General features: G+C 49.5%; 1 protein-coding gene across 15 annotated transcripts in view; it reads right to left on the reverse strand.

The window, feature by feature from the left end:
* The window catches only part of FAM110A (family with sequence similarity 110 member A), a 146151-nt gene that overhangs the window by 77419 nt on the left and 44963 nt on the right, over window positions 1-23769 (reverse strand). Inside the window, exons 1-3 of one of the 15 annotated variants that reach the window (XR_012018453.1) lie at window positions 4637-4929; window positions 2645-2814; window positions 2014-2081 (exon numbers count right to left, since the gene is read on the reverse strand). The exons of 8 other annotated variants lie outside the window; for them this stretch is intronic. The gene's annotated coding sequence lies outside the window, so the exon portion shown is untranslated. Of the gene's footprint in view, window positions 1-2003; window positions 2161-2644; window positions 2815-4636; window positions 4930-4963; window positions 5223-23769 lie in introns of those variants that run through there. 6 more of the 15 variants (XR_012018451.1, XR_012018450.1, XR_012018454.1 and 3 more) reach the window with 6 other exon arrangements.

The following is a 23769-nucleotide window of genomic DNA, read 5'->3' on the forward strand; positions in this document are numbered from 1 at the left end:
TCCTCAGGAAACAGTGGCTTCCCTGAGAGGGGCGCTGGTTCAGCTGCTACCCTGAGGCTGTATCCTTAGACTCCTACCCTCTAGCGTCTGTGCTCCATCACGAGGCTGAGGCCTCAGCTTTGGCAGCAGGCAGTGGGCCTGCACACAACCAAAGGGCTCTCTTGCTCTTCCTCTTAAACATGTCTCCCAGGCATGGCTGCCTGAGGCCCACCACCCTCCTGCAGGGACAGCCTGCGGAGAGCACAGGGGAGAGGAGGGGAGAGCCCAGGCCCAGGGCTCAGCCTCCACCAGGCCCTCCACACAGGCTACACGACCTGCTGAAGCAAACAGCAGCTTAGAGGCTGAGGCACTGCTGATTCCTCCTTGGGGTGCTACATGTCCCTGGGGGCCAGTTGGGGTCTTCGGACTCTGGGGGCCTAAAGTCCGGTTTGGGATAGCCTGGGATCCCTCTCAATTGTGCCCCAATTTAATTCTGTGTGTATCTGAACTTTTCTAGAGGAGAGACTTTGGTTTTCATCAGGCTCTCAAAAGAGGTTAGGTCTCCCCAAAGGTCACTCTGAGACATTCAGATCAAACAGTCAAATGGTGACTTAATGGACCATTTTTAGAAAATCACAGAACCAGGGGGTCTGAATCTTGGGACTCTGAGGGAGGGGGCCTGATGTGTTGTTGTAACCTGTTTATCCCCATCACCTGGCACACAGCAGATGTCCAATAAATATTTGTGATCAAACGAATGAACAAGTTGCAGAAGGCAGAGCAAAACAGAGCCAAGGAAGGATGTGGAGAGGCCCTCCTTATCTGATATTGCAGTACAAATCACCCAAAAACTCAGTGACTCATAACAAGAATCATTTAGTAGGTCTCATGATTTCTCTGGGTCAGGGATTTGAGGCCTGTCTGGCTGGCTGGTTCTGGGGCTGCACTCATCTGAAGGTTTGACTGGGCTGCAGGATCTGCTTCCAAAATGGCTCATTCATAGGACCAGCAAGTCGGCCACAGTAGGAGGGGAGACTTCAGTTCCTTGCCTTACAAGCCTTTCCATGGGCTGCTTGAGTGACTTCCCAGCATGGCAGTTAGCTTCCCCAGCGTGGTTGAACCCGAGACCAAGACAGAAGCTGTGAGATGTTTCATGACCTAGCCTTGGAAGTCACACTCTGCCATCTGCACAAAACCCTACTTGTTACACAGGTCAACAAGGGCCTGAAAATCAGAAGATATTGTGGGGGCCCTTGCAGGGGGTGGAAGCCACAGAGGAGTCAGAGAATCGAGAGGGAATTCTGGGAAAGTCAGAGCCCTGGAGGTGACAGCTCTCCCACAGACAGTGGCCCTGCCCTGCACAGAGTTGGGATCGTGTTTCAAATCCAGTGCTTGACCACACTGGCCAGGCCAGATTTCCACTTTCCACCTCATTCCTGGCCATACCTTCCCCTACGATCTCAGCACTCCGGTGCTGATTCCCCATCAGCTCCCTAACAGCAATATGAATTCTCCCACCTTCAAGCCTTTGCTTCTACTCCTTCCTCTGCCTTGAATGCCCTTCTCACTTCCTCTCCTCTCAGGCTATCTCCTCCTAGAAGCCTCCCCAAATGCACCCCTAGATGTACCAGCACCTCACCCAATCCCCAGTGCTGCCCCTAGGTCTATGTAGACCCCTTGTACTTTGTCTGTCTCCCCACTGACCACAAGTGCCCTGAGTTAGCAGGTGGACCCACAGGTGCCCATCACTGCGTGCTGAATGCATGAATGATGGGTGGCTATGACCCACACACACCAGGGAGCCCCTCAGGGCTCAGAGAGGCATTTGAGGCATGGTTAGACCTCACTAGCCCCACTGGCAGATTGTTAGGGGGGCTCCTTCCAGCCCCAAGATTCTGCTATTATACCCACCCCCGGAAACATTCAACAGATGGCACCTTGAAATTAGAAGAGATGGGTCAGAGCAAGGTTTAAATCCCAGAGCCCCCACTTACTTCACTTGCATGATCCAGGAAGTCACTGACCTCTCCATACCTGAGATTCCTCAGTTGTAGAAGAGGCTAATGTGCTTCACCTTCCAGTGTAGTTGCAAGGGATGAACACTATGGCAGGAGAGGGGTTCGAATATTGGCTCTGCTATTGCGTAGATCACTTACTCTTCCAGCGCCTCACTTTTCCTATCTATGAAATGGAGACAGCTCTCTTTGAGTTCTCAGGTTGGTTCTAAAATGGCATTTATCTAGGTAAATGCTCCGCCCAGAGTCTGGCACACTGCAAAGGCCTGTGGCAGCCACAGAAGGGGCCTTTGGTCTCCTTCCAAGAAAGAATGTGTCCTTCGAGTACAGGGTCAGCAGTCAGCTGACAGCCTCCAGGATCCCTCTCAGCTTTTGAGCCAGGGGCCACGGTTTTCCCAGGCAATCCCAGCCAGTGTCCGAGCCAGCACAGGAGCCAGGGCCTGATCCTTGCTGTCTAATGTCAGGCTCTGATAAGGGGTGGACTCTTCTCCAGAGCCCCCTGCTGGGTGGCATTGCCAGCCCTGCACAGCAGCTGAAGCTCTCCCCTGCCGTCTTCCACAGGCATCTGGCCCCAGCAAGCCTTTGACCCTGCTAGCTCCATCTCAGTGTATGCACCAGGGGCCACCCGAACCAGAGGGACCCAAACTGACCCAGAACACCATAGGCGGCAGCTCTCCAAGTGCAACCCAGAGGCAGGGTAGAAGCATCTCCTGGGAACTCGACAGCATGTTCGTGTGAGAATGTCAAGCCCTGATGGCCGTGCAGGGGAGGGATTGTGGAGATGTCACAGTGTCACAGTAGCGGCGTGGCCAGGGCGAGGCTGTGTTTTGTGGGAAGGGGAGAATGCTTTATCTCCGTCTCACCCCCAGGGTTCCTCCCTCATTTATCCCCCAAATCCAGAGGAGTGAACCGACGGGGCTCCTCCCCACCCCATTCAGGGGAAAGGTCCAGTCCCAATCTCCAGCTGGAGACTTCACAGGCCCTGGGCTTGTGAGGCTGCACGCAGCCGTGCCTTCCTCCCTCCTGCTCCACACCCTCCCTCTCCCTTTCCTCCCCAGGGGCACCCCAGCCCAGCCCGCCTGCCTCCCCTTTGTCTGCCAATCTGTCTCCATTCCAAGATGAGCCCTGGGCTTCTGCCAGCCCGTCTGTGCTCCACCTCTGGACCTACAGGGAGGCCTCTGTGCTCCCAACTGCCTCTCACTTAACCCTGGTGAAAAGGTCCAGGGATGGTTTGTGCTATTGGCCTCCTGGCCCCAGCCTAAGCCGGCCGTCACCACTCCCAGATCTGAAGCCATACTCTCCAAGCTAAGGTGCTTAAAGCCTCACCATGTGACAAGTGAGGAGATGGAGGATGGAGAGATACAGAGGTTTGCCCGAGGTCACGCAGCAAGAAGGGGGAGCAGCCAGGATCTGGACCTTGCTCTCTCTTGTCACCTCATGCCCCAGCAGGTGGCAGGTGACAATAGTGAGGTGGTCATATGTGACAGGGATATTGTTGGTCCTGGGGCCTTTTTAGGAGCGCCAGCCCATCCCTGTGGCACAGTGGTATCCTGTTCTTTCTCTAGTGGGCACGATCCTTGTCTTTCTCCCTGATGCCACAGCTCATCAGATACAGCTCGGAGACAGGCGGACACTTCACTCAGTTGCCTTCGCTTTACTAAACTGGCAGAGGGGTGATGTGCCAGTACCTTCCTTTGTGGGTACCTGGCATATCCCCTGTCCAGCGCTGCCTCCAGGAACCCCAGAATGCGAGGGCCAGAATAACAGCGGCACAAAGGATAGGCACATTTATTGAACACTCACTATGTGGCAGGCCTGGCTGGCAACATTCTCTGCAGACACTGTCCCATGGAACCCTCACCAGGATCCCATGACATATATGCACTTATCCACAGCTTTGGTCATGAGCCTCAGATAGGCTAAGCCTCTAACCCCTAACTGTCCTAAACTCACCCGTCCTTTCTATAGATGGGAAAATTGAGGCCCAAAGAGGTGGCATGATTTCTCCAAGGACATGTGTTTTCCTAGTTAGTGTCAGAGCCTTTCCCAGGCAGCTTACTAAGTGAGAGCACAATCCATTCATACAGCACTTCATGAGTTGTGACTCTTTTCTCCTCTCAGGAAGGCACGGGTTTCTGTTGCTCAACGGTTATCATCTGGAGATTCTTCTATGATATGTCAATATAGTTTGAAGAGCTTGATACTCACTAATTTAATGCTCACAAATACCTTACAAGATGGGTGCATTGATTATCCTGATTTTGCAAATGAGGAAACTGAGGCCAGGGAGCTTAAGTAATCTGCCTAAGGTCACACAGCCAGGATTCAAATTCCAGCTGCTTGAGGTTTTAAATACTATGATGTCCCGTCCTTTTCACAGCTGAAAAATCTGAGGCTCAAGGAGAGGAAATGACTTGCCCATGACCACAGAGCTAGAAAGAGGTGGTGGCCGGACCCCTGCCTCAGAAAATGTCCTTTCTCGTCCATGTTTGCCAATTAACAAATGCTGACTGGGAACTTTCTTTGCCAGAACAACCACAGCAGTTGCCTTGCCCAAAACACACCCATGATACAGAGGGATGAACGGGCTTATGAGGGTACCAGAGGTGGCCGTGGGGGCACCTGGCAGGATACTGACCTACCCTGGGAATAAGGGAAGACTTCCAGAAGTCTGATCCTTGAGTAGAGTCTCCAGGTTCAAGCGGGAACTTTGCCAGGAGGATAGGAAGGAGTGAGGCAACTCAAGCTGAAGAAGAGGCATGTGCAAAGGCCAGCAGTGTGAGAGAGAACGTAAGTGTCAAGAAGAGGTCTATTCAGCCCTGAGTGAGGGTAAGGACAGAAAAGGCTGAACAAGCAGGATTGTAGAATGCCCCTGAGGGAATCAGGACACTGGAGTCCTGGCCACAAATCTGCCCATGTCTCACAGAATGACCTCAGTATTGGTGTCTAAAGCCCTGCCGGATTGGAGGATTGGTGTCTAAAGCCCTGCCGGTTCCACTTTCAGTTGATGAAGTCAGGATGGATTTGAACAGGAGGACTATTTTGATGTGAGGGCAGGAGGCAAGGAAAGAAGGGCATTCTAGAAAGGGAGTCCCACAGGAGCAAAGGTACAGAGGAAAGAAAGTGTTGAAAAGGACAGGAAATGGTTTCTATAAAGGGTCCCTGGGATGGTGTACATAGAGGAAAGCATGCAAGGAAGTCATATCAATCTGGATTCTTCAGTCAAAACTGAAAGAAGAAAAAAAATAGAAATTATTGTTTTATATAACTGAGAAGGCTAGGGCACTGGCTTCAGGTATGGCTGGATCCTGGTGCTGACATGTTACTGTGAGGACCCTGTCTTTCTCTCCATCTTGACTTTGATTTCTTTTTTTTTAACTTACCTATTTTAGAGAGAGCATGCATGAGCAGGGGGAAGGGCAGAGGGAGAGAGAGACTCTCAAGCAGACTCCCCTCTGAGTGCAGAGCCAGACATGGAGCTCAATCCCATCACCCTGGGATCATGACCTGAGCTGAAACCAAGAGTCAGACATTTAACTGACTGAGCCATCCCAGTGCCCCTTGACTTTGATTTATTATTTATTTATTTATTCATTTGTTTGTTTGTTTGTTTGTTTTTAAGTAGGTTCCATGCCCAGTGTGAGCCCAACATGGTGTTTGAACTCATGACCCTGAGATCAAGGCCTGAGCTTAGATCAAGAATCAGATGTTCGGGATCCCTGGGTGGCGCAGCGGTTTGGCGCCTGCCTTTGGCCCAGGGCGCGATCCTGGAGACCCGGGATCGAATCCCACATCGGGCTCCTGGTGCGTGGAGCCTGCTTCTCCCTCTGCCTGTGTCTCTGCCTCTCTCTCTTTCTCTCTGTGTGACTATCATAAATAAATAAAAATTAAAAAAAAAAATTAAAAAAAAAAAAAAAGAATCAGATGTTCAACCAACTGAGCCACCCAGGCAACCCCTGACTTTGATTTTTTTTTCATTGTTAGTTTCACCCTCAGGGAGACTCTAACCTCATGGAGGCAAAGGCAGCCACAATCCATCACACAAAATACACTGGTAAAAAAAAAAAAAAGTGCTCAAACCCACCCATGGCACTATCCTGGACCCTTTCCTTTCCCTCACATCTAACATTTGATTTATCCTCAAATCTTATTGGATCTACCTATAAAAGAGGTTTATTTTTTATTTTTTTAAAGATTTTTATTTATTTATGAGGGACACAATGAGAGAGAGAGAGAGGCAGAGACACAGGCAGAGGGAGAAGCAGGCTCCATAGAGGGAGCCTGGTGTGGGACTCGATCCTGGGTCTCCAGGATCAGGCCCTGGACTGAAGGCAGTGCTAAACCGCTGAGCCACCCGGGCTGCCCTATAAAAAGAGGTTTAGAATCTACTCACTTCTTCCCACCTCCACTGATAACAGCCTGCTCCATGCCACCCTATTTATCTCTCTATTTTATCTTTCTATTTATATTTTATCATTTTCTTATGTTGGCTCCACAACCAGCAGAGAGCCCAATGGGGACTCGAACTCACAACCATGAGATCAAGACCTGAGCCAAGATCAAGAGTTAGACACTCAACCGAGCCACCCAGGCACCCCATCTACTTTTTTAAGAATCTGTCTATCTATCTATCTATCTATCTATCTATCTATCTATCTATGAGAGAGAGAGAGAGAGAAAATGTGCAAGTGGGCGAGGGGCAGAGGGAGAGGAAGAGAGATAATCTCAAGCAGACTCCCTGCTGAGCATGGAGCCCCACATGGGGCTCTTTCTCAAGACCCTGAGATCATGACCTGGTCCATAATCAAAAGTAAGTTGCTTAACCGATTGAGCCACCCAGATACCCCATATCTATTTTATTTTTTAAATTGAGGTATTATATTCAGGTAGATGAGACCACAACTGGACATGTACATCCAGATTATGAATATTCACACAGTGAGCACATGATGTAACCTCCAAGTAGATCAAGAAGCATAAGAGCACCCCATGAGCCTCCCTCAAGCCCTCTCCTAGTTACTAACTCCCTTAATGTTATATGCGAGTCACCATCATCTGTTGCCTGGTTTAGTGCATCAGTTCCCAGCTGTCTCAAGCTTTCATTATGGCATCTCTCAATTGATTCAGTTACTTCAATCAACTCAGACATCCTGTAAAATATAAGTCAAAAAAATGTTTCCTCTCTTTTCAAAGCCTTCCCATAGCTCCCATTTCATTTGGTATAAAAACCAAAGTTCTTACCATGGCCTGTAAGATCCTACAAAAGCTGTCACTTTGTCTCCCTCTTGCCCCCACCCCCAACATCCCCTGATCCATCTATACTGGCTTCTTTCTGTTCTTCAAACATTCTCAGGCACATATTTACAGAGTTGTTGTACTTGCTGTTCCCACTGCCTAGAATCTTCTTCCTCCCCCAGCCCCCATATTGTCATGGTTCATTCCATCACTTCCTTCAAGTTTGTGTTCGAATGTTCCCTTTCAACATCTGCTCCTGCCCAAGATGGAGTATCAGGGATTGGATTTACTCTCCCACTTGAAATAAACAAATAAACTAGGAAAAATATATAAAATGATAGTTTTCAAGACACTGGGCATCAAGCAATAAAGGATAATGATCTCTCACAGATGGGAAGCAAACAAGGTAAGGCCTATGATGGCCCCAGTGTACTGCCTGGGAGGAGTTTCCAGATCCCAGTGCAGGAAAGGGGAACCTAGGTGAAACCCAGAAGATTCCCTGAGTTAAAGAAATTCATCTGAGAGTCCAGGAAGACCAAAGAGAATGAATTTGCAGGACACAGTATTAGAGCAGACAAATCTGATGATTCCATGGATCTGCAGAAAGACCCCCCTGGAGTATTAGGCTGAGCACTGGTTGGTGCTTTTGTCCAGTAAAATTACTCTGATTTGGGGAAAAAAACATGGGAGAAGACTAGAGAACAGTGTCCAGCAGTTACATAGGACCAAAAATAGAGCCAAATAGAAAAAAATTATAACCCGTGGGGGACTTGTTACAGTATTCAGGAAGGTCTTGGTAAAGAATTAGCCTTCAGCAGAGCATTGCTCTGGACCCACCCAACAAATCATAAAAGCAAGACTTGAAAGCATCAAACTGTTTCCAGGTAACCTAACTGAATCTCAGAGCAAAACTCAAGAAGATATAGAAATATAAAAATATACAGCATCCAACAAAGGTAAAACTCATAGTGTTTGGCATCCAAACAAAAATTACCAGGTATGCAAAGAAACAAGAAAACATGGCCCATAATGAGGACAATAATGAATCAATGGAAACTGGCCCAGAACTGACACAGAAGTAGTAGACAAGAACATTAAAAGAATGATTAAAACTATATTCTGTATGTTTAAAAGTTAAGGAGACATATGGAAGACACTAAAAGATCTGAATGGAATTTCTAGAAACGAAAACCACAATGTCTGATATTAAAAAAATGCTGGGATTAATGGTTGACTAAACACAGCAGAAGAAAAAAATGAATGAATTTGAAGACATAACGAATAGAAACTATCCAAAATGGAACACAGAGAAGGATAAAAATAATAATCATAGGGATGCCTGGGTGGCTCAGTGGTTGATCCCAGAGTCCTGGGATCTGCCTATGTCCCTGACTCTGCCTATGTCTCTGTCTCTCTCTGTATCTCTCATGAATAAATAAAATCTGAAAAAAAAATAATCATAATCATAAAAAATAAAAAAGAAGAGCATCAGGAGCTGTGGAGCAACTTTTAAGCAGCCTAATGTGTAACTGAAGTCCCCAAAGGAAATATCTGAAAAAGAATAGCTGAGAGGTTCCAAATCTAAGGTATAAACTTACAGATCCAATAGGTTCAATAAACCGCAAGCACAAGAGACAGAAATAAGGGCACCTGCATGGCTCAGTTGGTTAAGCCTTCAGGTCAGGTCATGATCCCAGGGTCCTGGGATCAAATTCCACACTGGACTCCCTGCTCAGCAAGGAATCTGCTTCTCCCTCCCCCTGTTCTTGTGCTCTTGCTTACGTTTTGTCTCTCTCGCTCTCTCTTTTGTTCTTTCCTCCTTCTGAAATAAATAAAATCTTTAAATAAAAAAATAAAAATAATTTTTTAAAAAAAAGACAGAAAATTATCCATCATGATCAAATTGCTCAAAACCAGTGACAAAGAGGAAAATATTTGAAAAACAAAGAAAAAAGATTTGTTAAATACAGAGAAATAAAGATCAGGATAATGGCAGATTTCTTGTTGGATGTGAGCTAGAGGAGAAAATAGAGCAAATCCTTTAACTCAAAGAAAGAAAAAAAATGTGTCAGCAAAAATTCTATACCCAGTTAAAATATCCTTCAAAAATGAAGGTGAGGGCAGCCCGGGTGGCTCAGCGGTTTAGTACTGCCTTCAGCCCAGAGCGTGATCCTGGAGTCCTGGGATCGAGTCCCGCATCCGGCTCCTTGGATGGAGCCTATTTCTCCCTCTGTCTGTGTCTCTGCCTCTCTCTCTCTCTCTCTCTCTCTCTGTGTCTCTCATGAATAAATAACTAAATAAATATTTTTTAAAATGAAAGTGAATGAAAATGTTTTCAGACACACAAAGTTGAAAGAGTTCTTCACCAATAGATCTGCACTACAAGAAATGATAAATGAAATCCTTTAGACAGAAGAAAAATGATACCAGATGGAAGTACAGATCTACACAAATGAATAAAGAGCACCACAAATGCTAATTCCATGAGTAAGGGGCGCCTGGGTGGCTCAGTGGTTAACCATCTGCCTTCGGCTCAGGGCATGATCCTGGTATCCTGGGATGAAGTCCCTCATCGAGCTCCCTGTGAGGGGCCTGCTTCTCCTTCTGCCTGTGTCTCTGCCTCTCTCTGTGTCTCTCATAAATAAATAAATAAGTAAATAAATAAATAAATAAATAAAATCTTTTTAAAAAATTACATGAGCAAATATATGTTTTTATTATTTAAATGTCTTTAGAAGACAATTTACTGTTTAAACAACAATAATATTTTGTGAAGTTGTAATATCTACATAAGTAAAATGTAGGACAACAAAACCAAAATCAGGAGGAAAAGGAAATGTACTATTATATGGTCCTTACACTATACATGAAGTGGTATAATATCACTTGACCATAGGCTAAGGTTGGTTAGAGGTATATACTATAAATCCTAAACACTGAAATAACAAAATGAAGAACTATAGCTAGTAAACCAACAAAAGAGGTAAAATGGAATAATAAAAAATGCTCAATTAATCAAAAATAAGGCAGAAAAATAAGAAAAAGGAAATGAACAGCAGATAGGACAAATGGAAAACAAATAGAGAGCAAACAAATGGACTTAAATCTAACCATATCAATAATCACATTAAATGCAAATGGTCTAAACATCCTCAGTTAAAAAGTAGAGACTGTCAGATTGGATTTTTTTAAAGGACCCGAATATGTGTCACCTACAAAAAACAAAATAACTACTTTAAATATAAAGACACAAGTTGGGGATCCCTGGGTGGCGCAGCGGTTTGGCGCCTGCCTTTGGCCCAGGGCGCGATCCTGGAGACCCGGGATCGAATCCCACATCGGGCTCCCGGTGCATGGAGCCTGCTTCTCCCTCTGCCTGTGTCTCTGCCTCTCTCTCTCTCTCTGTGACTATCATAAATAAATAAAAATTAAAAAAAAATAAATAAAGACACAAGTTAAAAGTACAAGGATAAAAAAAAAATATCATCCTAGCACTAATCAAAAGAACATTAAGTGGCTTAAACAACAGAAACTTATTTCCTCATATTTATGCAGGCTGGAAGCCCAAGATCAAAATATCAATAAGTTTGTTTCTTCTTGGGTCTCTTTGGCTTGCAGATGGCCACCTTCTCACTGTGTCTTAATATGGTCTTTCCTCTGCACACATCCTTGTGTCTATTTGTGCGTCCAAATTTCCTCTCCTTTTTTTTTTTTAAGATTTTTATCTATTCATTCATGAGAGACACAGAGAGAGAGGCAGAGGGAGAAGCAGGCTCCCTGCAAAGAGCCTGATGCAGGACTTGATCCCAGGACCCCAGGATCACAACCTGAGCCGAAGGCAAACGCTCAACCACTGAGCCACCCAGGCATCCTTCCTCTTCTTATTAACATTTATGTATGTATGTATGCATTAGAGAGAGAGCCTGTGAAGGGGAGGGGCAGAAGGAGAAGGAGAGAGAAAATCATTAGCAGGCTCCACATCCAGCACAGAGCCCAAAATAGGCTGGATCCCATCAGCCTTGATTTCATGACCTGAACCAAAATCAAGAGTCAGATGCTTAACTGACTGAGCCACCCAGGCATCCCCCAAATTTCCTCTTGTATGGATACCAGTCAGATTGGATTAGGACCCATCCTAAAGGCCTCATTTTAACTTATTTACCATAGCAAAAGCCCTATCAACAAAATATAGTCAATGTCCTGAGGTAGTGGGGGTTAGGCCTTCAATATATGAATTTGGGGGGGGGGACACAATTCAGCTCATAACAGTAAGGGAAGGGGAAAAGGATGGGGAAAAAAAAAAAAAACCCAAAGACACACACAGGCAAAGAAAAGCACACGTCAAATACCTAGTCTAAGGCCAACATTAAATCATAGTGAACTCTTAATGATCCAACTCCTAAAAGGATTCAAATATATACTTAAAAAAGAAAAAGAATATTGAGTGGCTACTTTAATATCAAACAAAGGTAATTTCAGAGCAAAGAGTCTTACCAGGGATAGACAGAAGGTCATTTTATCATGAATAAGAGATCAATTAATCAAAAGCATGTAACATTTTAAATGTTTATGTCCCTAATGGCAGAGATTCAAAATACATGAAGCAAAAACTGATTGACTTGCAAGGAGGAATAAATCCACAATTATAGACTGAGATTTCAAATCTCAATAATTGAAAGAACAAATAGAAAATCAAATGTCACCTTCTTAGTGTGTCCTACCTTGACCATCAATTTTAATTGCAACCTCTCCCTCCCTACCCATCTCTCCCACACACATCGCCTAATAAGATATTTATTTTAATTAATTTATTTGTAGAATGCCTAGAACAGTGTCTGACACTTAGAAGATTCTCAAAAAAAATCTGTTTAATAAAACCATGATTGAAAAAAAAACATGATTAAAAGACTGTTAACTGCTGTTATTATGACTAGTATTATATGACTTTGCATGTGGTCTTGTTTTTTAAAGGATTTTTTTTTTTAATTTTTATTTATTTATGATAGTCACAGAGAGAGAGAGAGAGAGAGGCAGAGACACAGGCAGAGGGAGAAGCAGGCTCCATGCACCGGGAGCCCGATGTGGGATTCGATCCCGGGTCTCCAGGATCGCGCCCTGGGCCAAAGGCAGGCGCCAAACCGCTGCGCCACCCAGGGATCCCGGATTTTATTTATTTTAGAGCGAGCTAGTGAATGGGGGGGGCAGGGGGGAGGGATAGGGAGAGAATTTCAAGCAGACACAGGGCTTGATCCCCTACCCAGAGATTATGACCTGAGTGGAAATCAAGAGTCAACGCTTAACTGACTGAGCCACCCAGGCACCCTGTGATTTGCATGTAGTCTTTATTGTGGTTTCAATGGTTAGAACCCAACAAGATCAATACGAGGCCCAGAATTCTAGAACATAGTAACAGAATTCCAGAATGTCTGAGTAAGACGCATAGAATGTCAATAGTCCAGAAAATCAAAAGTCTACAACGTTAGAAATTGGGGAATGTCTTGAGCCAGAACATCAGAATTGGGACGAGGGTTGATGAGGGATCTAAACCTGCAGGGTGGGGGGAGTGTGTGGTTCAGAGGGGGGTTGTTCAGAGTCAAACAGCATTTTTCCTATTATTCCTCCACTGGTTCTGGAGTGTCCCCTAATGGTATTCATCCAGAGGTGTATACCCAGCTAACTGAGTCAGCTCATCAGAGGGACTGAGAAGCTATCCACCCATGGCCTCAGGGGCTGTGGGAATGAGGGGAGCGAGGGGGTGGGGGTGGAGAGGGAAGCTGTATTTCTTATTTCTCCATTTTAATTCAGCTCCTGCTCACGAGGCCCCTTCTGGACAGTGGGCCCGTGAGGCCTTTCAGTCACGCAAGACTGGAGGCTGTCATTATCAGAGGGAGCCACCACTACCAGCTCCACAGGAATAAGAGGGAGAGGCCTGCCCATCATCCCAGGGAACCCTGCCCCATGGCCCCACACTGGCTAGGCAAGCTGGGTCCCAGGAAGTAGGAGGTAAAGTGCACAGGGTGTAGAGCTCTTGGCTGAGGAGAAGAGCCTTCACTGCTGGGGTCACGGTAGGGGGTGTCCAGCAAGTAGAGTCTGCACACATCATCAGTTGTTCTGCTTTGCTTCTACCTACAGTGCTTGTCACCCACTGAACGTCCCAACTTATGTGTTAATCCATCTCCCAAACCAGATTGTGAGTCGGTGAGGACAGCAAACAGCTTCTGCTTTGCTCATGCTGTCCTCACCGAGTGGTGCAGCTGTGGACTCTGCCCACACCAAGTTTTCCATCCATGTTGCTGGTGGACTGCACAGATGAAGTCACTTCTTCAGCCCCCATGCACAGGGATTCTTCCAACCTGTGGTCACAGACTCTGGGAGCACTAGTGAAGGCTGGGCATCCTCTGCATACACACTGGCATGCTGGTGCAGACACTTCCCAAGGACCACAGACACTTCCCTGCCCCCACACCTCCACTCCTAGCCCCAAGCTCTGCAGAGACCCCACATTTTGAGCCCATGCCCAGGCACCACTCTACTCCACTGCCCAGGAGAGTGATGAATCTCAAGGGCCTGTTTCCAACATCATCTTTCACCCATCAGTTTTCAACTGTGGTCCTGTGCCCATCCAGGGAAAACCACAGAAAATACCAAGAACCAACACTTGTGAGCACGCTCTGTGTGCGCAGTGCTGTGCCAACCTGGTCCCCGCCTATCACCTCCACCACCCCAGGGCACAGAGTCCTTCCCTGACACTCAGGGAGTGAGTGGGGAGCATTTCTCTGAACCCCCATTCTGAACCCCTTGCCATGGGCCTCTACAAGGGCCCCAGATTTACTCCCCATTTAGGACCGGGGTTCTCAACATTATCGGAATCAGGCTGCCTTTTCAGAGGCTGGGTCAACTGCTGGCAAAACCCCAGGAAATTGCACAAAGAGGCACGATTTATCAGGCAAATTCCCAGGGACTCTCCCCCCCCACACACAAACTTCCACTCTAGCCATGGAAGCCTGCAGACCCTCAAGCTAAGAACCAGGCGTTACACACCTGGGTTACAGGATGGGTGGCGGGTCCCCTCTTTTTTTTGGACACTGATGGGAGCCCCCCCCCCCATTCCTCAGACTGCCGCTGCGCTTCGCAGCCCCCTTCTTAATTATCACCGCGCTGCTTAATTGGGCGGCCCCGCGAGCGCGTGCGTGCGTGCGTGTGTGTGTGTGTGTGTGTGTGTCTCGGGGGCTCGGGGGCGTCACTCCTCACACATGGGGCGGCCGGGTGGAGTGGGGGTGCTGGCTCCCTGCCCAGGAGCGAGACCCCTCCCCCCAGCCCCCCGGCCGCTGAGGATTGTGCAGCTCAAACAGATGGACCGAGCCGAAGGGGCGGGGGCGCGCTGACGGGGTGCGAGACGGCAGCGCGGCGGCCGGGCCTCCCGGAGCCCTGACAAAGGCGGGGGCCGGCGGCGCGGGGCGCCTTATCAGCGCGAGCAGACCGGGCGGCCGGACGGGCACCCGCGGCCCGCGTGCAGGCGCACAAAGGCCCGGGGCCGCGCGGGGGGGCGGGGGGCGCGAAGATTAATTGCCCAATCAAGTTGTCGGCGCGGGGCGGGGGCGGGGCCGCGGCCCCTGGGGACGCGGGGCGGCGCATAATGAAGTGTGCAAAAAGTTAATTTGCTCCGCGACTCGCTGCTCGCCACAATCAAAGGCTGGCGGCGAGGAAGGGAGGAGTGAGGAGTGTGCCCCCCGCCCCAGCTTGCGATCGGGGCAGGCGGCCGGGGGAGGGGGAGAGCCGGGCACACACCGCCCCCCCCCCACCGCGGGAGGGGAGCGGAGGTCTCCAGACGTGCTCTCGACCCCCACTTCCGCCCGCGGGCCCCGTCCGGTTCCCTCTCCTGAGCGCACAATGGTTGACATTTCTGGAGCGCTCGCTCTGTGCCGGGCAACGCGCCAAGCGCTTCCTGGTGTGATCTTCTTTGGTCTCACAACCTGAGGAGGTAGGGCTAGTGAGCTGGGCATCCCGTTTTGCAGTGGAGGAGCCCGGGGCACAGAGACGCTAAGGAAGTGCTTGCTCCAAGGTCACACACAGGACCCTTACAGGGTCAGAGCCCTAGGTGGAAAATGTCACCGTGGAAAGTGTCAAAGACAAAATACACCAGCAGACAATGCAGGGGAGGGGATGGTTTTACCCAAGCTATTGCAGTACAGAGGGCACCAGAGATCCCAGGATCAAGGTGTCCAGCCAGGGGACATTTGCCTTAGACCTGCCGGGAGGAGCACACAGGTTACAGGTGGGGAATTTAGACCTGGCTCCTTGGTCAGCTGAACAGGAAATGTTTGCTTCTCCTTTCAGATGGGACACACAGCTCTAATCTCAACTAATCAACCATGAGATAAAGAATGGGAAGAGGAGGGTCTTTGTCTTTAACAGGAGGTTCAGGTAAAAAAGGAAAGGTCACAGGCAAACAAGGAAGTCATCTGAGTCTTAAGGACAGTCATGAGAAAGATGGACAAGTCTTACCTGAATCACATGAGGAAGCTGTTTGCTTGTGGTAAACCATTGCTCTGAACACAGAAGAGTAGTGGGATTTCAGAAAACAAAAGGTTAGAGGAATTTCTTAACCATCACTGTTTTCCAGGAGCACAGGTCTTGGGTAAAGTCTAACATTGTTGAAAGGTTGGCTGATAGCATAGGTAGAGGTATGGTACCTTGTAAGAGCAGCTTTGACAAGTGGCTCAGAGCCACTGCCTGGTGAGGAACTCATTCTTAGCAAATATAAATGCCTTTTTAGTCATTTCCCTGGACACATAGTTTTGGACAAGTCATGTAACCTCTCCTTCATAAAAAGGGAGCGATAGTATCCCACCTTACAGGATACTATTATCAGCGAAAGCATTAAACAGCAAGCACAAAGCAAAGCACATGGAATGTGGTAGGTTGCTCAATTAATGTTAGCTAGGAGTATTACTATTTTCTCAAAAAGGACCGGTGTCAGGATTTGAATTCAAGCTACATGGTTTCAGAGACTGCAAGCTCACCACCAGGTACACTGTCAGATCTCCACATATTTATTCAGTCCCCAAACTCCAAACATATCCCAAACCTGTGGCCTCGGTACTGGGTGTTCTGATAAGTAAAGGAGAAGACCCTGCCCACCCTAGGCGGCTCGTCCTGTGAGGCAGGCCAACCCTAAATGGAAATGGCACAGAAGACATGGTGGCCATGAGAGCTCAGGGGAAGAACCAAACCTGGATTTAGGGACAGTTTGGGGATCCTGGACATTGTGTCCCGAATGTCCACAGACCAGTTGGCACAGAGGAGCAGCTGCTGCAGCCCCTGGCCCCTTCAGACTCCTCAAGAAGTGGCTTCCAGGATGGGTTCACCACCTGGCACTGACTGGTGGCTTCTCAGTCTTGGTTCTCTGACCCACTGCCCAGGCCTGTCTCTGGGCCCAGGCAGGATCAAGAGAGGGAGGGAACCCTTGAGGGTGACAGGAGCCAGGCGTGCAGGAAAGAAGAGGCAGGGTTACAACCAAACCAAGATTTATGGGCCCCAATCATAATAATGAAAGAAAGAAAGAAAAAAGGGACGCGTGTTCGGCAATGCCCAGGGACCAGGATTGCTGCCCTGTTACCAAAAATGTCGAAGCTCTCGACTCTGCAAATTAGCATAAAACATGCTGTTTTGCATCAATTTGCATGTCATTTGCATGTTAATGACTTGACGCCACAATGCACCCAGTCCCCCAAGCAGCTTCTGGTCCTCGCTTTTCTCCTCGCCCCTGCCCCTTGTCTTGCATTGAGAAAACCAGGAAATCTGAGTTCTAAGCTAGGCTGGGCAACTCACTCCCTGTGGGGCCTGGGCTAGTCCCTGCCTCTGTCTGAGTCTCAGTTTCCCTGACTGTGAGCCGAAGGAGACAAACTGAGCAAGGGTTTTTAAATTATGCTCCAGTAGCCCCCTTGGGGTCTGCAGACCCAGAGACGGTGGAGCAGGTGGGGCGGGTGCCCCCCCTTCCATCCCTTCGGAACAGCTGGGGCTCTGAGTAAAATTTCTCTTCAGCAATGCAGAGCTTCTCTGTTAAAAACAAAGACCAAAAAGTTTACAAACAAACGGACTTACTTATTTCCAGCAAGTCTTTCTAGTACAACATTCTCCAAAGATTTGAATAGCAGTAACAATCAGAGTTAAAATATATAGCACTTAGCATGTGGCAGGCCCTGTTCCAAGCAGCAGCTACTCATAACTCTATCTTGACACACAACCCTTGAAGTACATACTGTTATTGTACCCCTATTTTATAGGTAGGTAAAAAGAGACACCAAAAGGCTGAGTAACTTAGCTAAGTTCAAACAGTCACAAGGTGGGAGAGTGAACAGTCAGATAGCCTGGCTCTGGAATTTACACGATGAGTTTAGCCAGGTCAACTCTTCCGTCATACAGATGAAATTGAGGCCCAGAGAGGGAAAGAACATTTCTAAGCATAGCAACTAAACTGGCATTTGAACCTTGCCTGAGCCCCCAGGTTCTTTGCCAGAGAAGGGAGGTCCAGGATTTCAAAGATGCTCAGGACACTTCTCTCTTGGTCCAATGGACTTGCCAGGATGAGCGGTAAAGTTTCTTCCCTGGCCACCACCCCCAGAGCCTGCTTCCTCCTCTTCAGCCAGCCTAGTACCAGCTGGTAGACTTCAGGGAATAGGCTCCAGAACCAGCCAGGACGAGCCCCTAAATCAAGGCAGCCAGCAGGCCAGTGAGAGCACCAGGTGTGCCCATCAGAGCCAGCACACAATGCCCTGCCCGGCTGTGCAGGTGGAGGCACCGCTGAGGGGGACTCCACTGCAGGGGGCTGGGGGGCTGTATCTCTGTGGAGGCAGGCGTGCCAGGCCAGCAGGTGCTCAGCCCCCACCCCTTGGGATCCAGCTGGGAAACCCCCAGATGCAGAGATGACTGGCCTTCCTGAGCAGTGCCCCACAGGGGGCCAGTCATCCCTCTCTCTACACAGTGCTCCTCGATGGCACCCTGGCCATCCCTCCTGCCAACCTCTCCCTCTAAAATGCCCCCTCCCACCCTGCTCCAACCACCCTGGCCTCCTCTCAGCCCCTCCCACACCCCCAAGCTCTGTCCTACCTCTGCATCTTGGCAGCGGCCTGTTCCCTCTACCTGGCCCCTTCACACTCTTCAGGTCTCAGCTCAAGAGCCACCTCCTCAGAGAGGTCTTACCTGATCACCCCATCTAGAGTTAACCACCACTGCCTCCCCTGCCCCTCACTCCCTGGCATTTAACCTTGTTTTCTTCCCAGCCGTTATTAGCTGAATTTATTTTGTTTCCTTAAGTGCCGCCTCATGTAGTGCCAGTCTCCACCACTAGACTCTCGCTCCAGGAGAGTCAGGACTGGCTCTGTCTTACAGAAATATGGTTCTCAATAAATATTTGTTGAAGGAAGGAAAAAAAGAGGGAAAACAGTAGCTGCCACTGATCTTTTTGGTTAGTGTTGGTCTCCCCTTCCCCCATCCTGCCCTAGACCATCAGCTCCACGGGAGACAGGGATTTATGCCTGTTTTCTTCATGGCTGTGATTCCAGAAGCTAGCACAGTGCTTGGTACACAGTAGGTGCTCAATAAATTTCTGTGGCATGAATTGAGCAAAGTGTGCCAGGTCTTTGCACTGGGAGGCAGGAAACTCAGATCCCTTCCTAGAAAGTCACTGATGGGGTGTAGGACCCTGAGCAAGTTCTTCCTCCAGGGACTCCAGTTTCCCCATCTGAAAGCTGGACTTTAAAATCCCTGCCACTTTCGTCAGGACTATGGAGGGTTGGGTGCGGCCCACCTCACTCACTCCCTAGAGAAGGCAGATGGGGCAGATACAGGCAAACCTGGATTCTAAACAAAGCATGGCTAGCAGGTGGCTGTGTGACCTTGAGGAAATCACTGTCCTTCTCTGAGCCTCCATTTTCTTCATTTGCAAAAGGGGCACAGTAGCTGTGAGGACTATATGAGACAATGGAAGGGAAAGGGATGTGCCAACTGTAAAGTGCTATGCCTGTGCAAGGCATTTCCCATCAGCCAGGCCATGCAGCAGAGTGGTCACTATGTGGCTCCACCCAGCACACACTCTGTTTCTTTATCTGTAAAGGAGGCTCCCGATAATGCTGGCCTCCCCTTGGCTGTTGTGAGGATTAAAATGAGAAAGCGTGTGTGGATGTACCGGGCACAGAGTAGGGGTTTTAGAGCCACAGACCTATTAACTGTTTATTTGGATTTCCCAAATAATCAGCACAAGGGAGACCCAGGGAGAGGGTGGGGGTGGGCATGGTTTGAGTTCAGTGCTGGGGGTGGATCAGGGAGGATGAGGCTGGGGAGATGGGCCGAGTGAGACCAGGCAGCCAGCCCTGGGAGCTTAATGGAGACTTTAACCTTGATCATGGAAGCAGAGGGAGCTACAGAATGATTTTAAGCTGCAAATAAAATAACCTGATCTGAGTTTTAGAGCATTCCCTCCAGCTGCCAGGGATGGCTGGTAGTTCCCCATGCTCCCTACCTCCCTTGCCCTTAGTATTAGAACCCCAAGATATAGCTGGGCACATGGATACCCAGAAGAGAGACTCCCAGTTAGGGGTGGCTATGTGGCTCCATTCCAGCCAACAGGAGGTAAGGAAACCACCACATGCAATTTCCTGGAGAGATCTTTGAGGAGAGGAGGGAACATTTTTTCCCTTTTCCTCCTTCCCTTTGGCTGGAATCTGGACTTGGTAGCTGGAGAATGTGCAGCCATTTTGGACCAAGGTGTTAAGGATGGTGGAGCAACAAGATAGAAGGAGCCTGGGTCCCCGAGGACTGAGGAGCCACCTGGTCAGCCTGCCTCTCGACTGTTCATAAGAAAAAGAAATCAGTGTTTGTCTCCTGTAAGTCACTCTTCTTTTGGGCTCTCTGCCACTCACGGCCAACTCCAAAACAAACACGTCCCGTTAGCACAGATGATCTTGGAGCTCTGTGGCCAACCTTGAGATGTATGGGGCAGAGGACCCTGCCCAGGCTGCCCTGCTCAGCCCAACTGGGGCACAGCCCAGCTCAGTCCAACTGGCTGGCATCCCCAGCTGGACATGGCTCTGACAGGTACAGAGCTCCTAGGGGCCTGAGACCAGGGATCCTGCTGCTGTCCTCACAGCTTTGACAGGCACGGCAGAAAGGACAAAGACAATGGCAGGGTGGGATTTCTGTCCACAGAAGCTACCTCCAGCTCCTTATTACCCACCCTCCCCAAGACACCCCAGGGGGCTTTTTAGTGTCCTCTCCTGATCTCACAAATTCTACCTCGGCGCCTTCCCCAGGCCCCCCAGGACCCTGGAGATGATGTCCGGTCACCTCTCTGGCCCACCAGGGTTTGCAGGATGTGGCGATTCTTCAGTGCACAGTTTCGAGTCAGACCACAGACACAAATCCCAGCTCTGCCTCTTAGGAGCTCTGTGACTTCGGGCAACCTGCTAAAGCATTTTCAGACTTTACTCCCTTATATATGAAAGGGAAATGATTAGAACAGCTACTTCCTTTTGTTGTGGAGCTTCAGTGAGTCAGGGTGGCGGTTCCAGTTATTCACTGCTGTGTAACAAACCACCCCAAAACACAGTGTCCGTAGTCAAGTCCCTTGCGCTCACAGGCTCTTAGGGGTCAGGGATTCAGACAGAGCACACTGGAGACGCTTTCCTCCTATTCTACGGTGTCTCGGAGACAGTTGATGCTTGGCGGCCAGAATCATCTAGAGGTGTCTTCCCTTACATGTCTCGCAATCCAGACTAGTTCAGCTAAAGCTATCAGCCAGAACACGTCTGTGTGGCCTCTCCTTGGGTCCTGGGCTTCCTCACAGCATGGTGGCTGGGTTCCAAGAGTGAGTGTCCCCTGAGACCCAACCAGAAGTGACATGGCCACTTCCAACCTGTCCTCAGACGTCATACAGTGTCACTTCTGCCACAGTTTGTTCTTGGAAACAATCATAGGAAGAACATAGATCCCATTTCTTGATGAGAAGAATATCAAGGAATTTGCAACCATAATTTAAAATGGCTTACACGATGCCTGGCTCATCACAAGCATCCAGTAAACGGTAACTGGGAGAAGTAATATAATAACATCAGGGTTTGATTTTTGTGTTGAAATAGTCATATCAAGTGACGCTAGGCATAAAGGGGTTAATGAAGGAGGCACCAGGATAGGTGTCTAGAACCTGATAGCCCCAGTAAGCCAGAACCAGCACTGAAAGATAAAGTTTGGATAATAAGAGCTAATATGTCTTGGGTGCTTACTAGATGCCAGGCACTGAGCCAAGCACTTCCCATGCCTGATTGTATATAATCCACAAAGCAATCCAAGGGCTAGGTCCTATCATTATGTCCATTTATTGATGAGGAGTCAGAGGCTCAGAGAGGTAAAGGGTCTTGCCCAAGGCCACACAGCTAGGAAGAGGCACCACCAGGATTTGAACTCAGGCAGCGTGTTGTCAGAGCTGGTCCTCACTTCCCAAGATGAAGCTGGGCAACAGCCAGCCTGCCAGGTGGAACAGGCCGTCCTGACTGTTTGGTGACAGACAGGGAGGGCTTGTACTGCTGGACGGAGAGCCAGGACCAGGAGGTTTGTCAGCTGTAAGCCCACAGTCACAGGCTGGGGGAATAGGGCCAAGACCTCCGTCTGGAAGGATGGAGGAGGGAGGGAGTAAAGAGAACCCGAAAGCAAAGCAGAGCCCCCCTCCAGAGGCAGCAAAGCACTGCCTGGAGTGAGTCATGGGAGCTGAGCCTCAGGATCACATGGGGCCCTGACCTCTGCTCCCTGGTGCCCTGGCGAGGCCGTCACTGGTCCCCCACCTGGACCAGAGCTCAGCCTGCTACTGGAGGACAGGAGGCCTCAGCTGTAGGGGAGGAGCAGCAGGGCAGGGAGGGGAACACCACTGGAGGCGACAGCCAGGAAAGGTCACAGAGGGGACTCCCAACAGCTCTGGGTCTGTAAAGGCAACCGGCACACCTGCAGGGGATCCAGACGGCTCTCCCTGGCGCCCTCTGGCCTTGACTTTTCTTCTCTTCGTGACTACTCCCCGTTCCCTCCCTTCTCTCTGTATTTCCATCCACCCCTGCTTCCATTTCTTCCTTCTTCTATCCCTTCTTCCATTCCTTTCTTTCATATTTCCCTCCTTCTGCCCTCATTTCCTTTCGCCTTCCTTCTCTCCTTGCTTCCATTCCTTCCCCACTATGAGATCTCATAGGGAGAAGCTCCTCTCCAAAGGCAGGGGAAACGCGGGCTCAACCCAGTCACAACCACGGACTTCACCATAAAATGAAACAGGATTCCTAAGCCATCACAAAACCAGTCCTAACAGTGCCATGGGTCTGTGATGACCTCCTTCGTCTCTCCCAAAATCAGATGAGGGATGTCAACTCCTCCCCACTCCCAAGTCAGGGATTGTCTCCCAGAACACCTGAGTGTGCTGAGTATTGCTGGTAAGGAGCTTTTGGGGGGGCCCTGGATCACAAGCCCATTCACCTTGGACTCACAATAAGCCCCTCTGAGCGTTGTTGGTTTTCTTGGCTGAAACAGCTCCACGGGTTGAGAAGAAGGTAAGATGGGATGCCACACACTTGTACACACTCACAGGAGTGCTTCCGCCCTGCCCGGTCCCTTGCTGGCACAGGCCAATGACCTTTTTCCCAGGTCCGTGGGGTAGAGCCAACTCCCAGCTGATGTTGGCAAGCGGCTGGGAGGGTGGACCAGCAGGCTGTCAGGGCCGGCCTTGTGCCCAGAGAACCTTCTGTGCCACTGTTCCTCGGCCAGGCAGGCCCAACCCACCGGCCACTTCCTGTACCCCGACAGGACAGGGCTGTAGGCCCCTCCTCTCTCGCATCTCACTCAGCTGACCACAGTGGCCATCCTCCTCCCTCCAGGCCCAGGAAACAGAAGTCTCCAATATAAATGCAAATTCACTGCAGTCCCCAGTCTCAGGCTGGCAGCCCCAGCATGTGCTGCAGGCTGGGGACCAGAGCTGACACTGGCCTAGAGGAGATAAGGCCCTTCTGGGCTACCCCCGCCCCTGGCCCTGCCCACTCCTCAGTCTGTCAGCTCCACACACACCCCAGGGAGCCCCAGCTCTTCCTCTCTGCTGCCCCATAAGGCCTGTGATGAGCATGCAAAGCCCCCCTCCCACTCCCTGCTGCAATCAAGGAGGGCCACGGCCATCCTCAAATCATGGCATGTTCTACCCTTCTACCCTCTCAGGAAGCAGGCTGGAGGAAGGGTAAGTGACACAGGCGCTAATTTCTACCACCACTGGGCTCAGGGCTACCACCAGCCCATAGTATTCCTTTGTGTGAGTTAGAAACAGGGAGTCTTTCTTCCTGGTGTAAGGCAGCTCCTCCACAGGGTTCCTGGCAGCTTCTTAGTTCCCAGCTCAGCACCCCTGAGCCCAGCACAACCTGCACAGCTACAAGCCATGGCTCTTAGCTGGACCCGTCTCCTCTCTGGGACTTGGTTTCCCCTCCAGCCAGGGGAATCACCTAGGGAGACCTCCAAGTGTTGCATG

Source organism: Canis lupus, chromosome 26, assembly GCF_048164855.1.
Source record: "Canis lupus baileyi chromosome 26, mCanLup2.hap1, whole genome shotgun sequence".
Taxonomy (NCBI): domain Eukaryota; kingdom Metazoa; phylum Chordata; class Mammalia; order Carnivora; family Canidae; genus Canis; species Canis lupus.